General features: G+C 56.2%; 1 protein-coding gene across 6 annotated transcripts in view; it reads right to left on the bottom strand.

Moving 5' to 3' along the window:
• The window catches only part of ARHGAP26 (Rho GTPase activating protein 26), a 190764-nt gene that overhangs the window by 19095 nt on the left and 156541 nt on the right, over positions 1–15128 (bottom strand). The gene's annotated exons all lie outside the window — the stretch shown is intronic.

Consider the following 15128-nt stretch of genomic DNA (forward strand, 5'->3'; position numbering starts at 1 on the left):
CATAGGATCAAACGTGCCAGCTAAAGCCACCCTCTGCCTGGAGCGCCTTGCTTCGCTGCCTGCTGAGGACGGTTTGCAAAACCCACGTGGTTCGCACGTGTCTGCAGCAGTCGAAGGTGGCCTCGTTTACGGGACTAGGGGGCTGCAGGAAGGGTAAGGCTGTCTTTGCTGCTAGCCACCACCATCCTACCAAGGGAGAGGAGACCCCGGCAGCCCCCAGCGGAGGAGCTCTTCCGGACACTGCGGCACGGCATCGGCTGCGGCCCCGCACGCCGGAGACAGTCGCAGAGCGCAGAGCCCGGAGCCGGCTGCTTCGCCCCGCGTGGTCTCAGATGCTAACCGGCACCTCAAAGAAAACGCAGCGTTTTGCAAGCAGCCAAGGAGGGCAGTCCTTACGGGACGAGCAGCCACCAAATCCCACAAGCTTTTACTGTCAGCTCCCAGAAGGAAGAAAAGTTTCTTTTATTTTTTAAGTAATTTCGGGAAATGGCCAGAAAAGCTGCTCCACACGTAAAAGATTCATTGCTTGCTAAGTAATTTTCCTTGCATAATCCGATAAAAGGCCATTTTCAGACTCAAATCCTTACATAAAACAAATACTATCTATTTAAGCCTCCACAAGCTACAAATCTTATTCTTGTATCATGTGCAAAAACTCTTCATGCAGTATAAGGAACTAACAGCTGCCCCCGTAAGTCATACAGGTTGGGAAAAATAATGGGGATTATTTTGGCCTGTAAAAGCGATTTGAGAGTAATGGATGAGTAAAGCCACTGCACAATAATTTTCTGAATTTACTCATATGCCTGATTTCCCCTTGTACGTTTGCTCTTGTTCTGCTTCATGTTGTGCAATTGTTCTGCAAACAGCAGTTATATAGAGCTGATGAGAACATTTCACTCAAGACTGTTCTTTGACAGACTTTTTTGCCCTTCCATTTCCCAACAAAATACCTGTTTCCCAAAGCAAATTCTGATTTCAGGGAGGAAAGTGTGAAAATGCAAGGACTCAAACCCTGAAATGATCCGATTTCATCATACTTATCAAAAGAAGTTCAGTTTGCATTTTGTTCTAGGTTTTTTTTTTTTTCCTTTCTTGGTTAAAACCCCCAAACTTTGTCATAATAGTTTTGCTCAACAGCTCTACTCAGCAGCGGCCTCCCCTCTCGCAGCAGGGCGGCACGGGCACCGCGACCCTTCCCCTTTACTGAGCCCGACCTCCAGCCTCCTGCCTGCAGCCCACCTAAAGACGAAGCCCCTTCTCCTTTCCCACTCATCAACTCTAAGCGAGACTCACGTGTGCAATTCACTTTTGGGGGGCCAAGTGGTGGTGGTGGGGGGGGGGTTGGCTGGGTTTTTTTCCCTCCCGTTTGCAAGGTGCCATGGGCTTTGCAGAGCCCCCCGGGGCTGCACCAGCCCCGGCGCCCGGGAGCCCTGGCCGCCAGCACCGCTGAGCCGCGCTCCCCGGCCCGCGGCCGGGACCCCGCGGCGCCCGGGGCCGGCGCGGCGGCCGCCTGCCCGGCACGGCCAGGCCGAGCCCGGCGCGGAGGGCGGGCGCGCACCCCGCCGCGGGGAATCAAATAACTGGCGGCGGCTCTTGCGCTCCCGCTAATTTCCCGGCTTAGCACAGCCTCGTCAACAGAGTCTGCACAGCGGCCGGCTCCCGCCCCGCGCGCAGCTGCACCCAAAGCGGACCGCGGCAAATTAATCGGCGGCAGGATCCTTTACAATGGCAGAAAGGAGCGGAGAGATTGTATTACCTCCATTTTATGTTAAAGTGGTGGCGTTACGGCACCAGCTAATTTACGAACTTAATTAAGCACAAGGATCTTCTTTCAGAGCGAGACAGGATGTCTTTGTGACCGAGCAGCCCTGTTTTCCCTCCTGCCCCTCCAGGGGACATTGTCGGCTTTTTACGGAGAAATTGGATCCAGCCGCCCCGAGGGCCGGCGGGAAGGCGGCGGCGGCGGGGGCCGGAGCCGCTCGGAGGGGTCCCGGCCGGGCCCCGCGCCCGGCCGTCCCCCCGGCCGGGCAGCAGCGCTGCCTCCCGAGAGCGGCCGCAGCAGGCAGAAGACTTTTGCCAGGGAAGGTCCAGGCCAGGGCCTTGATCTGCAGTTACATCTCCCTGCAGGAGGAGGAACCGGGCAACGCATGCAGATAATATTTTCGAAAAATATTATCTCTGCAGTGACATTCGTAGCGGGCAGAAGGACCTAACTCACTGCCGTTTTGCGTCCCGAGGTCTCAGTAAACGTTTTGGCTAGGATGGCATTTGGGTCGCTCTGCCTGAAAGACACCCCAATTCGGACGAAGCAGCGGTACTTCGAGGCGAAGCCGAGAGGCGCGAGTTGAGTGGGGCGGAGGTGACGCCGCGCGGCAGGAAAAGGCCAAACACGACCCAGGAGCTGACGCTCTGCAGAAACCAAAGCTGGAGGAACGGGAAGGCGGCCAGGAAGGGGAAAAGGGAAAAAGAAAGCGCTGGCCAGCAAGAAGATGACTTTGAGATCTGCACATCGGCTCGTAACAAAACACGCTCTGTTCTGCTGGCTGCCCTGGGGAAGGCTTTGTTGTAGCATCTTTGATTCCTGCATCCACTTCCCCACAATGGCCTTAATGTGTTTTCAAATACTGCTTTATTTGAAAGTAAAATTTCCATTAGCCAATATTTGTCTCAGGCAGTTTCTTTGAAGAACATACTGCTATGCAGCTCTCTTCACACTAATTATATGAATTAAGAAAGCAGCGAAAGTGCAACGTCTGTATTTTCTTCCTCGGGCTTTCAAGAAAGCTGTCTTTTAAGTGTCTGCGACGCTGAAGTTTAAGGCTCTTTTTTAGATCTCTTGGATGGAGTTCTACAACTCTAATTTAATTCAGTTTGCAAGAAGTACCCTTAGATGTTTCTCGAGCAAACCATATAAACAGAACGGTGCTGTTCCAAAGCAGAAACTTCTGAAAAGTCTCTTGAGAGGCAACACTGTGCAAAGCTGCAGACAACAGACCTAGACTGGAAGAAGCTACAAAAAGGCCTGTGAAGAGACAATTCATGCGTCAGCCTGGCTAGGAACCGCTCAGCCCCTATGGGGAAAAATGTCCAAAGACACACAGTTAAGTGACCTCCAGAGAAGCAGATCCAAAGCAACCACAAAATTTATTCCTGCTGAGAAAAGGAGTTTCTGATCACGTTAGGAAAAAGAGCACTTAACCTGACAAATTATCTTTGTTTTAATGGATGAATGTGTAGAAAATATTTTGACACGACTGCTAGTTCACATGGGGTTAGCCACAAAATTGGAGACTTTATTAGAATATTTGGCTTTATTTTCAAGTTTAATTTGTGGAAAGATTCTAGACCAAGAGCCAACTAAAGAGTGAAAGAGAGCTAAAGCTTTAAAAAGTTGTTATGCCAAACTCTGGGGCGCATGAAAAGCTCCCACAGTAGAAAACCAGCTAAACCACCCAACTTCAGCCTTTTCCCTCTGCGAGCCCAGAGCAACAGCCCCCGAACAGCGGTGCCGGGTGAAGCTGGCGCGCTTTCCAGCGCTGGGCTTCTCCTTTTGACCAAAGAGCCTTAAATATCTCGCCCTCAAATGAAAGTTTGTAATTTCCCTCTGCCCTCCCAGAACAAGATCATTGGTCTTGTGGCCTACAAGCATCTGTCTTTTTCATGTATCTTAAAATACCTCTTGGTAGCCTAAAACGCATCTAAAATAAATCCAGGATTATTTAAACACAACACAGGCAAGACTTATGAAATATATACAGACACATATACATACATATTTATACAATTTTTAAATGTATTGCCACCGGCGACTATGCCTCAAGTCTATTTATCTGCGGAGCCTCTTGAGTACGCTGCTTGCCGGTTTCACGAACCGCGTTTAAAGATGTTTGCCAGCCCCTTGAATCACTCCAGTTATGGAGCGTTCTCACTGCAGGCACAATCTTGGACTCCAAGTTAAAACTGCTTTATAAAAAAAAACATACATACAGTCTTCACCAAGTAATAAATAAGTCATAAGTTACTTTGAATATTATGTCATCTGGAATAATCCAAGCAACAGACGGGGAATTTTAGGCTCTTTTCTCGCCTAAGAAAGCGAGGGGATGTCTGGTTTCTGTTTTAAACTGTAAACAAACGCTAATCCTCTTGGACGCGACGGCAACCCCACGGCTACAACACGCAAGGCGACGGTCTGCAGAAAGGCCGTTTGCCTAAATCCCCTGCCGGCCCAAGGACCTGCGCCAGCAGAGAACGGCCGCGACGGCCTGTCGCGCCTCTCGGTGATCTGAAGCACGAATTTGCCAACTGTAGGATCTGCCTTTCGGCTGGGGCAATTCAGCGTTAGCCACGGCCCCCATTCATCCCGCGGTGCCGAAGCGTGGCCTTCGCAACGGCCACGTGATGGGACTCTACAGCTAACACCTGTTTTTCTTCGCAGCACAAAATCTGACACGCCGTTTCTGCTGCGGTGTTTCTAATCTTGCTCTCATAAGGTTTTAATATTTCCTGTGATTCCAAACAGCAGAGAAAAACAATGCGTGCTTGGGCTAACTTCACCCCAAACCTGCCCCAAACGCCATACTTTTCCTTTCCAGATCAATACACAGCACAGCGGGGCGCGTGGCTGAGCAGTAATGAGAGCTCAGGGAAACCGAAAATGTATTGCAGGACCCCCAGAGCAAAGCTTCATAGCTACTGAGATTGCAATTTCCATGTCTGAGAAACCTCTTCCCCTGCAGACAGCATTACTCGCAAAGTTGTTACGGCATCCCAGGAGCTCCTTCCGCTTTTGGCGAGCGATCCAGCATCACCCCGCAACTCCATTAAGAGCCAGAAGAGATGCAAACCCCTGACCAGCCGCGGCAGGAGACAGCGAGGGAGGGAAAGCTGAAATAACTGTTTATCCTCGCACTGCCTGCAACGCAGCATTGCCTTAAAGCTGCCTCTGCGGAGGTCAAGGTTTTTGCTCGATTCTCTTGCGCGGCGGCAGGGGAGGGCACAGCACGCGGCCGTGCCCGGCCGGACGCCCCCTCCGTCAGCTGCCCCAGGCGCCACCGAGCTCTCGGAGCGCCGGCACAGCACGCAACTGCAGGCCAACGAGGTCCGGTCCTTTTAAAAAGAAATTTAGCTAATCCTTTCCCTGATGATCTATGATTAACAGATTTTTACCTAATCCCTTAAAAATGCCATTTTTTTGTTTAACAAAATCATAAGATCCGCCCCTCGAGACTAGCCTTTGTTATTAAAATCCCGACTAGGCTAAGAGCCCGACGCTGCGCTGCGCTGCGCGCGGCTGCTGAGGTCCGGCACGGCCGCCCTCGGGTACGAGACGCCGGTCTGCTGCCGCGCAGGCTCGCTGTGTGCCAGCTAACGCTGATGCGTACGTACGTCGGGCCTCCAGCGCTGTCATCACCCTCCAACTAACGACAGCAGAAGGGTCTGATAAGCGCGCTGCGTGGCGGCGGCGCACGAGGGGCCGTTCCCGCACCCTGCGAGCGGTGTTCCCGCGCCCCGCGACGGGCTGTTCCCACGCCCCGTGGGGGGCCGTTCCCGCGCCCCGCGACGGGCCGTTCCTGCACCCCGCGAGCGGCGTTCCCACGCCCCGCGACGGGCCGTTCCCACGCCCTGCGAGGGGCCGTTCCCACGTCCCGCGACGGGCTGTTCCCACGCCCCGTGGGGGGCCGTTCCCGCGCCCCGCGACGGGCTGTTCCCGCACCCCGCGAGCGGTGTTCCCGTGCCCAGCGACGGGCTGTTCCCACGCCCCACGAGGGGCCGTTCCTGCGCCCCGAGACGGGCTGTTCCCACGCCCCGCGACGGGCTGTTCCCACGCCCCACGAGGGGCCGTTCCCACGCCTCGCGACGGGCCGTTCCCACGCCCCACGAGGGGCCATTCCTGCGCCCCGAGACAGGCTGTTCCCACGCCCCGCGACGGGCTGTTCCCACGCCCCGCGACGGGCCGTTCCCACGCCCCGCGACGGGCCGTTCCCACGCCCCACGAGGGGCCGTTCCCACGCCTCGCGACGGGCCGTTCCCACGCCCCACGAGGGGCCATTCCTGCGCCCCGAGACAGGCTGTTCCCACGCCCCGCGACGGGCCGTTCCCACGCCCTATGAGGGGCCGTTCCCACACCCCACAATGGGCCATTCCCGCGCCCCGCGAGGGGCCGTTCCCACGCCCTGCAAGGGGCTGTTCCCGCACCCGTGCGAGGTGCACGGTCAGCCCTGCCCGGGTGGCTCGCGCTAGCGAGACCTTTCCCCGCTTCCAGGCCCCCTCTGGAGCCAGCGCGGCCCTCACCTGACGATCCACACCGCTGCGGGCGGCGGGGAGAGACGCCTTCAGCCCCACCACCAGCCCAATCCTTACTGCCCCTGGCCTCGCTGCGCCGCCCCGAGGGCACTGGGCAGTCACCACGGCCAAGTACGAGCTCAGGGACCCCGCAGCCATGACGAGGCTTTCTTTGCAATTTCATATAAACAGAGAAAATCAGAAAACAAAGCTCAGGTGGAAGAAACGTCCTTACTACAGAAAGTACTGTTAGGACGGTGTTAAGAGTTGGCTGCAACGCAGGAACCTCCGAGAAAGGCTCAGGGCACCCTCCTCTACCTCCTGCACCCTCGACCTCCGCAGCCTCCTCGACCTCCCCAGCCTCGGAGGGAACAGGCTCAGTGATGGCATGGCCTCTGTGGACAAGATCTTCCCTGCCAGAGGAGAAGAGAACCAACCACCCAGACCACAGACTGCTCAGGAAAGGCGTGGGATGGACGAGCACAGCACACGGCTGCTCGAGGACGGCCACCGCTGCTGGCTCGTGTCCCCTGCTGCGCCGGACACCTCGCACCAGCGGGAACATGCTTCCCTACCGCCGCGGCTCACTTCCCCGGGCCAGGGGACACTGAGCTGAGTCATACCTGAGCCCTTCCCGAGGAGAGGACCGGAGAGCCAGGGCCGCCTGCACACGAGTTCCTCGTGCCGCCGCAGGGGCCGGGAGCTGCAGCGCCGCAGCAGCAGCTCCCGTGACGATGTGCAGGGCGCTTCCTCTGGCCACCACTCTCCATCTGGCTTTATGCTCAGCTACAGATAATTCTTCATTTCAAAAACATTACAGGGTTCATATCTCCTGAGCCTAACTCATCCTTCTAAAATGACACACTGGTAATATGCTTATATGCAAAATGCAGCTCAAAATCACAAAGTGCTTCAGTTCTGCACTTCACTAGCATCATTTGATTAAAGGGAAGGGATTCTTTCAAAAATATCCTGATCCGTAAGCCTGACCTCCAGGAAATGCTGGCGCGTGGCAAGAAAGAGAAGCTCAAACCCCTCCCAGCTGGTTCCTGCTCTGAGGCTGAGCCGTTCCCGTACCCTGACACCGCGGCACACCCCTCATGCCGACAAAGCAAAGGAGCTGCTACCTGGGCCACACACTTCTTCCAGATGACTTTCCTGTGACCAGGTAAAGAGGAGGGACGGCTTTAAAAAACAAAAGAAGAATAAAGCAGCTCAGGGGTTCAGCAGCGCATGCACCTTTCCGTGCTACCCGCACAGGCCAGCAAGCAGGGACGAATGCAGCTTCGAACCTGCAGCAGCTGCTGAGGTCAACGGGAGGTGCGCAGGCCTGCTGGGGAGAGGAACTCGTTTCTGAAGCAACTGGCTTCCATAGCATACTTTGCTCCAGATCTCCTTGCAAAACCGCACAAGGCTGGGAGAGAACAAGCTGTTGTACTGTCTGCCTGGATGAGCCAGTTAATGGTGCTCCTGCCGTGCTGGGAGCTTCGAGCTGGACCCCCAGGCTCCACATGTGACAGCACGGGCGAGAAAAGCCATCACATTTTTACGGTGTGTACATTCACCCCGTAAGTCAGAAATGGGAAAATGAAACCCAGTACTGCTATTTTTGGAGTGGCTGTTCTGGATCCCTCATCAGGTTAGTTCAAAGCTGAAAGCTCAAGCCCACATGGACTTGGGAGTTAATATAGGAATTATCTGTGAAATCGTGGCAGAAGGCAACAATGGGGAGTGGACGAGAGAGGAGAAGAGGGAGAGGCACTTGGGGTGGATATGACCAAAGATTTGTACTCTGATGGTTCCCACAGTGCTCCTGAGCACTGGGGCCACCGAGCAGGACTCAGTGCAACCCCAGTGAGACCACCCTGGACGTTTAACAAGCCGAGGTGAAGTAAAACGGTCGGACTCAGGACGGACACGAGACCCACCAGGCCAGCCCAGGCTGCCGCTCCGAGCCGGCTACGCGCCACCCCGACTCCGCTGCCCGCCGGCTGCCGCGGCAGAAGCAGACCTGGGCTGACGGACGGCCATAACTCACTTGCCCGGGTCTGCTGGCTTCGCGACCCAGCGCAAAGCAGCGCCTCGGCAGCCTGCTGGGCACCAGGCCCTTTATTTATCACACACGATGACTTCGTTTTCCTCCTTATTATACAGAGCAGAAGTGTTTGGCCAACAAGGATTTCAGATCTTTTTTCCAAGTCAGCAAGATGGTATCTGGCGAGTACGACAGTTAAACATTAACCATCAGCATTCACATTTTAAAGGTGTGAAAAACGCAGCCGCGACTAATGCGCATCTCCCTTTCCAGACTAAGTGGTTTCATTTCACCGCTCCAAGCCCCGACCGTTCATCTAGCATTACCGATGGAACGACTAACTTTAGCCGCGGCGGGACATCTTCCCAGCTTGAAATTAAATCCTCCTTAGCAGCTGTCAGTGCAGCCCTTATTGCCGGCCCGAGCCGGCTCGAGGAAGGACTGGCTCTGCGGACGCGACCCCAGGGCAGCGAGCAGTGCGGACCGGCTGCTCGCTACCTCTTCTTTGACAAACCACCTTGGCCTCTCCGCCTCTTTTCACCCAACTGGAAGCTGGATATAATATATCACGAGTAAACCAAACCAAACTAAAATGTGCCTGACTGAACTAAAAAGGCAGAAATTACAATATTTTGTTGCAGCAGTCAGCAGGCATGAAGATCATCGCTGACAGTAATCACGGGTTAACTCTGTGGCCACCAAAAAGCCCTGTTTTGGTAGGGCTGCATAAGTTTACAACTGTTTTCTGTTACTGTATTTTATGTGAAAATCTATCTACTCTCGAGGTGAGCTTTCTTCCACTTCAGCGAGTTGAACCAGCCTCCGAGGGGGCTGCCTGAGCGGCCCCAGCAGCGGCTTCCCGCGAAGCAGCCGTCCCTCGAGCACGGCCGTACCCGTGCCGCTAACCTGTTCATGGTGGTTTCCCCTAGCTTTGCTCAGAAAATAAAAGGGCGCTCGCCGGCAGCTTCTGCGCGGGGAGCGAAACCCAAGCTCAACGTGGCCGCGGAGAGCGGCTGGGCTTCCTCAGCGCCCAAGCGACGCTCAGACATACTCCTGGTGTGCCTTTGGAGGGCTCCTTTCACAAATAAAATACATTTATTCTGGCTGCCAACTTTACACAGCATCTGGAAATCAAGATACTTCCCTTCTGCTGTCCTTTACACCCGACCAAGCTTAGTGCTAATAACGTAGTGACAGAGCTCCTGAGGTAGGAAGGATTTGCTCTCACAATAATTCGACTAATGAAGCACGGCACAGTAAAGGTTCACATCTCTCCTGCTACTGACGACTCCACAAGAGGAAAAAAAAATAAACAATTTATTTTTGCTGCAGATGCCTGCATTCTGCGTAAGCAGAGGAAAATAGGGTTGTGTCATGTTTATGTAGTTATTTTTCAAAGTGGAAAAAGTGACAAACTCTGCAAGGAAATTTCACAAACAAGCAACATTTAAAGGTCTATTTACCTTTCCTTGTGTTTGTTTGTTTTTGCTTACAGGTATTACAACTGATAATTGTTGAAGCTGTTTGCATTTTTATGAGATTATTTATTCCCCAAAATACTGCCTTGTCCTGTTGGGTGCACACACGATGCTACGTTGATTTGTTTGCCACTAGGCACAAATTTGGGATGTTGAAAGATTTCAGAATAGAGCAAAATGATTAGGAGACGCTAGTCTGGGAAGGAAGAAGGGTGAATCTTCAGTTTTCTCTCTGCAGCAATGGCAGAAAAGCATTCAAAAAACTCTGGCTCCCAAACGGACGGTCCCTTTGGAACGCGTGTTCGCGGCAACACGTTCCCGCTGCTGGCGCCCGTCCACTTACACCGCGCAGATATTCTGCTAATCCCAGCCAGGAAACGGATGCAGGGAACGAGGTGCATCCGAAATCCCCGCCACAAAGCGTGCCGGGCGAGTAAGGGACAACGTGGAGACAGCGCGCGCCGATCCCGCTCCTCCTCGGTCCTCCCCAACAGCCAGCGGTTCCCCTTGCCCGGCCTCACGTCAGGAGCCACCGACGGAGGCTGTGCTGCAGGCACATTGCAGCAGAAGTTTCTCTCAGGTCTTTCATTTTTCTCTCAGGCCTTTAATTTTGGGGAAGGAAAGAAGAAATGTTCAAATTTTAACTGGGATGCGTAATGAAGATTTATTCTGGTCCTGTACATCAGAAGCACATGGGAATAACCTCTCTGCCGTATATTAATCGGGCTATTTTTTTCGTGACCCCTAGACCTTAGACCTGCTCCTCATTTCTTTCCATACCCATTGAGGGCAAGAAATAGCCATACTTGGTCAATAACAAAATAAAATAAAATGTAAATAGACATGCGATGACAAAATCCAAGTTTCCCAAAGCTATTATTTCCCTAAAGTCAGAGTCCCCAGGGCAAAGGCGGTAGAGAAGCAGCAGGACGGCCGCGTCTGCCCCACGACACCCGGACAGGCGCCCAGCAAACACGGGCCTCGGGGAAGGCTCCCTCGGCTTGAGCGCGCCGGACGACGAGCCACGGGGACCTCACGGGCCCCTGACTGCTGCGTTGGCGCGCGTGCCCCAAAGGACAAGCGGGACTGCCGAGCCCGCGCGGATGCCCCTGCCCGGGACCAGGCGCGGAGCCGTGATTCCTGCCCCCGCCGCTGCTGCCGGTGCGTTTTCCGCTCCCCGGCGCCGAGCGTGCCCGCGCTGCCCTCCGCGGCGCTCGCTTGGCACAGGAGGGTTAACAAAGCCTCCTCTGGCTGCCGAAGCCATGCAAAGCGTGCTGCCCTGCAGCCCGCGGCCAGGCGCAGGGAGGCCGCGCTGTGGCTGGGAGGTTGCCAGGACGACGACTAATTATTATCAAATTCCCAGCGCAAAGTAGCACAGACCCAACTAAACGCAGGCGGTAAGATTGCCTGCAAGTTTTCCCAGCCTGTGCTTACCACGATAAACAGCACGCGTGGGAGGCCTGGACCGCTCGCAGGATCAGCGACCCAGCGCGGAGCCCGTTTTATCCCGGGTTGCGCATATTTCATGGATGCGTTTCACGCCGGGGGCAAGCAGGGGAACGGTCGTCCGGGGAGGCTGTGCCGCGCGAGGCTCTGGGCTGGCATGCAGCTCTGCCCCGCGCGCTCGCCCCTGCTTTCTTGTCGCTTCCAGAAAACCCTTGACTTTGCAGGTGTCTACTGACGGGCCGAGGCACTCAGCAGGGCAGGGAGCGCGGAGGGCCCAGCCACGCACACCGCGATGAAGCAGTCGTAGCTCCTTGAGAAACCAGGCGAAACGGGCCTCTGCCTGGCATTTAATTTTGAGGGAGCAACAGATGATATTTCCTTCTTTGAGTGATTCTTCTTTTGGCATTCCTTATTTTTGCCTTGGTGCGGACCTAAGAAGCCAGGTGCAAGGGCAACTGGTAAATGTGTTCGTATGTGAGAGGAGCTGATCTGCAACCACAGCACTGACACATGCACCGGCACACAGACCGGCCCCACGCTAAAGAGGCTTTAAGACTGCCAAGTCACAAACTCCAAAGCTGGGAAATGCTGAATTAAATCATCTCTAAAGTGTTAATATCGTTCCACCCCTTGGGTGCAGGATCTCAGGACAAGGCAGGTGCCCCCCAGACCCGCAGCCAATGTATGCCCTGGACGAGGTGTATTTCCTCTGAGAGAGGAAAAAAGAAGGCATCGAATTAAAGGTTTTATTACACAGGCACAAGAGCAGGCAAAACAGGACTGCAGAGGCCTCAAGGGGACCTTAACTCGGGCGCTTCGCCGCGTGCGAGCGGCTGGCTTCGTCGCCCGGAGGAACCCTTGCAGAGTAGTGCCCCGTGGGTTGTTCCTCCGGTTTGCGGAAAAGCAGACCGACCCCAGCAAGGTCACCCCATGGCAACGCAGGGCCAGGCTCAGAAACCTGCCCGAGCTCCTCCAGCTGCGGCAGGGACCGCAGCCACTGCCACCCACCAGCCCGAGGACGCCGTGCCTGCGATTTTTGGAGGCATCCTCTAGCAGAACTGACTCGAGTCCTGCCCTGCAGAAAAATGCCTCTTTCGGCCTGTTGTGCACAGGTAAATCCTCCCGCGGCACCTCCTGCAGTCGATCCCGATCCGGTCCCAGCCACGGTTCCTGTTAGGCGGCTTTCCAAGCCTCGGCTCGCCCCGGGCCCTGCTCCCGCCTCGAGCCTCCTATCCCCTCGGAGCTAGCTCCCACGTCCTAATTTCTAACCCAGTCTCCGTCACTTCGCCCCGTTGTCCTTCCCTGTCCCAGGCGCCCTCCTCGGTCCCACCGGCGCATCGCACGCCTGGTGCCCCCCGCTTGGTTTCGTGGGGGCATCAAACCGAGGTCCCACAGGAAAGACAGCAAAGCTGTGCTGCAGCAAGCCCGAGGAGAGGCGCGGCGGGGAGCAATCCTGAATCGCCGGGGCGCTTGTGGGACCCGGCCTGGCTGCCCCGGCCAGGCTCGCTCGCAGCAGCGGTCCAGCGGAGCAGGAAACACGCTGCCGCTGGCTGGAGAGGAGCCCAGCGCCGAGGAGGGGCTTCGAGGGCAGCCTTGCCCACGCCGCCGTCCCTGCCAAGGGACCGCCCGCCGCCGCCGGCTCTACGCTTAGCGCCAAGACTGGATCGCGCTGGGGCCGCGCGGAGGCCCCGTGCGGTGACGCTACAGCCCCACGGCCAAGGGAGAGCGGTCGGGCTGACGCTGATGCAAACGCCCGCCGGGGACTCCGGGTCGGGGAGGAAAGGTCCCCCGAGCCGAAACGGGCAGGTCCTCCCGCAGCATCCCGACACCGAGGCAGACACGAAACGTGAAGTTTTTGCCCCCAAGAAAACGTTCCAGCAGAGGAATCGGGGGGGTTCGTCCCTCCAGGGCTCAGCAGCGTGGCAGAGCGCTGGGGCCCCGAAACGCCCTGCTGCCCAGCAGCTCCCCCAGGCCTCGGAAACGGCCCCGACGGGCGGCCGGGCCGGGCTGACGGCAGCAGGGTGGCGGAGGGGCGCTGCGGCAGCAAAGCCCCGCGGGACGGCCCGCGCTGGTCTGCCCTTCAGGAGGGAGACGGAGGCGCGCTCGCACGCGTCCGCGCTGACAGCCTCACGGAGCCGAGGCGAAAACGCAGCCCGGCTAGTCCCCCGGCTCAAAACCGCCCGGCCCCCACCCTCTCTTCAAAACAGCGGCGCGCAGAAAGAAGCGACTGTGCCGCGCCGAGTCCGGCCGCCCGAGCTCCTCCGGCCGCCGCAGCCCGCAGCCTTCGCCTGCTGTTTATTTTGCAAACTGCAACGCGCTCGTGGTGCAGCTCTGCAAACAGCTGCAGAGGGCTGCGGACGAGGGCCGGACAGCTTGCCAGAAGCGCCCAGCGCACTACACTGAAGGACTAGTTTAAGGCCGAGGCGTTAACGCCTATCTGAAGCACCAAGAGGTGCTTCTAGCGAGGCCGCGTGGGGCCACCTGCCCGGGTTCGCAGCAAGCCCCTGCGGGGCGGGCAGCGCCGAGCGCAGCCGGGGCCCCGGGCGCCGCGCAGCGCTCCCGCCACCGCGGACCCGCGCGAGGCGCTGCCAAATAAGAACCGGAGAGCAAAAAAGAAAACACGAAGCAGGCACCAGGCACAGCGAAAGCCGTCAGTCTGCCTGCGCTAGCGAGGGGCTCGCCGCAGCTCCTGCGGGCTCTCGGCTCCGGCGGCCTGCAGGTACCCGGCGCCGAGCCACCACAGCAAGGTGCTTTGCTCTAAGGGTTAAAAAAAATCTTAAATACGGTGTCTGCTTTTAGTGATCACGCACTGTAGCCTGCAGATTTCCCCCTCTCCCAGCTAACGCACGTGTCTCTGCTAGAAGACCGCCATTCCCCAGTCCTCCTTTTGCCAGGTTTTCGGAGGAAGAGGCTTGCTGCAACGGCAAGGGTAAAGAAAACCAGTGCTTTAAAAAAGCAGCCCCCGTGCGTGGGTCTGGGGGCCCGTGCTGTGCCGGGCCGTGCCGAGCCGCGCTGCCGGCCGCGACGTGGGACAGCAACCCCGCTGACTCACCCGGTACAACCGCCGCCCAGAGCAGTGTTTCCATAAAAATAAAACCAGCCCTAATAAATAAATGCATTCCCATAGTAAAATGCTGATTGGCTGCGAGGGAGGAAGAAGCTTGACCCTGGAGGAAAGCAATTTCTCCCCGGGCTTGCGAAGGGGGTTGGTGGCCCAGGGAAGGCAACGCTGAAGGTCCCTGGGTTCCCCATAACGAACAGGCGCTGGCAGTAACCCTGCAGCTGGGAAGACCGCTTCAGCTGCCTGCCTGCTGTGGTCGTTCCCTGAAGCTACTTCCAAGCCCTTATGGCATGCAAAAGCCTGGGAAAAGCAGCGTGCAGATACTTGAATGATTTAAGAATCAGGCGCGGGGCTTGAGTCACTGTGGAGCAGGAGCGAGGAACACAGGAGCGTTTCACAGCCTGCTGAAAGGCTTTTGTAAAAAAAAAAAAAAAAAAAGCACGCACAAACGTCTCAAATTTCAGAGAATATTCAAACTTTTTAACATTACACCTTTCAAAGCAACCTTTGAATGCGTCAGCGCTCACTGAGGCACAGTAAAAACAAATCCCCCAAACTTGCAGTCCTTAACGTTTTTCCCACTGAGTTCAAGAAAAGTTTCAGTTTTGTTTCAACACCAACATCGTTTTTTAGCGTAATAAGAAGCACAGACTTCAAAATCACACAATTCCTTTCATTACAACGCCTAAGAGCGCTTCGGCATAGATTAAGTAACGGTGCCACGTCTCTCCTGTGCAGCAAGAAGTCATGGTACCCAACATGCTAAGATAGATGTCCGGACAGCACGCTTAAGTGCTCACAGGAAGAAAGTGGGAGCGCT

Source organism: Struthio camelus, chromosome 13 (genome assembly GCF_040807025.1).
Source record: "Struthio camelus isolate bStrCam1 chromosome 13, bStrCam1.hap1, whole genome shotgun sequence".
Lineage (NCBI taxonomy): Eukaryota > Metazoa > Chordata > Aves > Struthioniformes > Struthionidae > Struthio > Struthio camelus.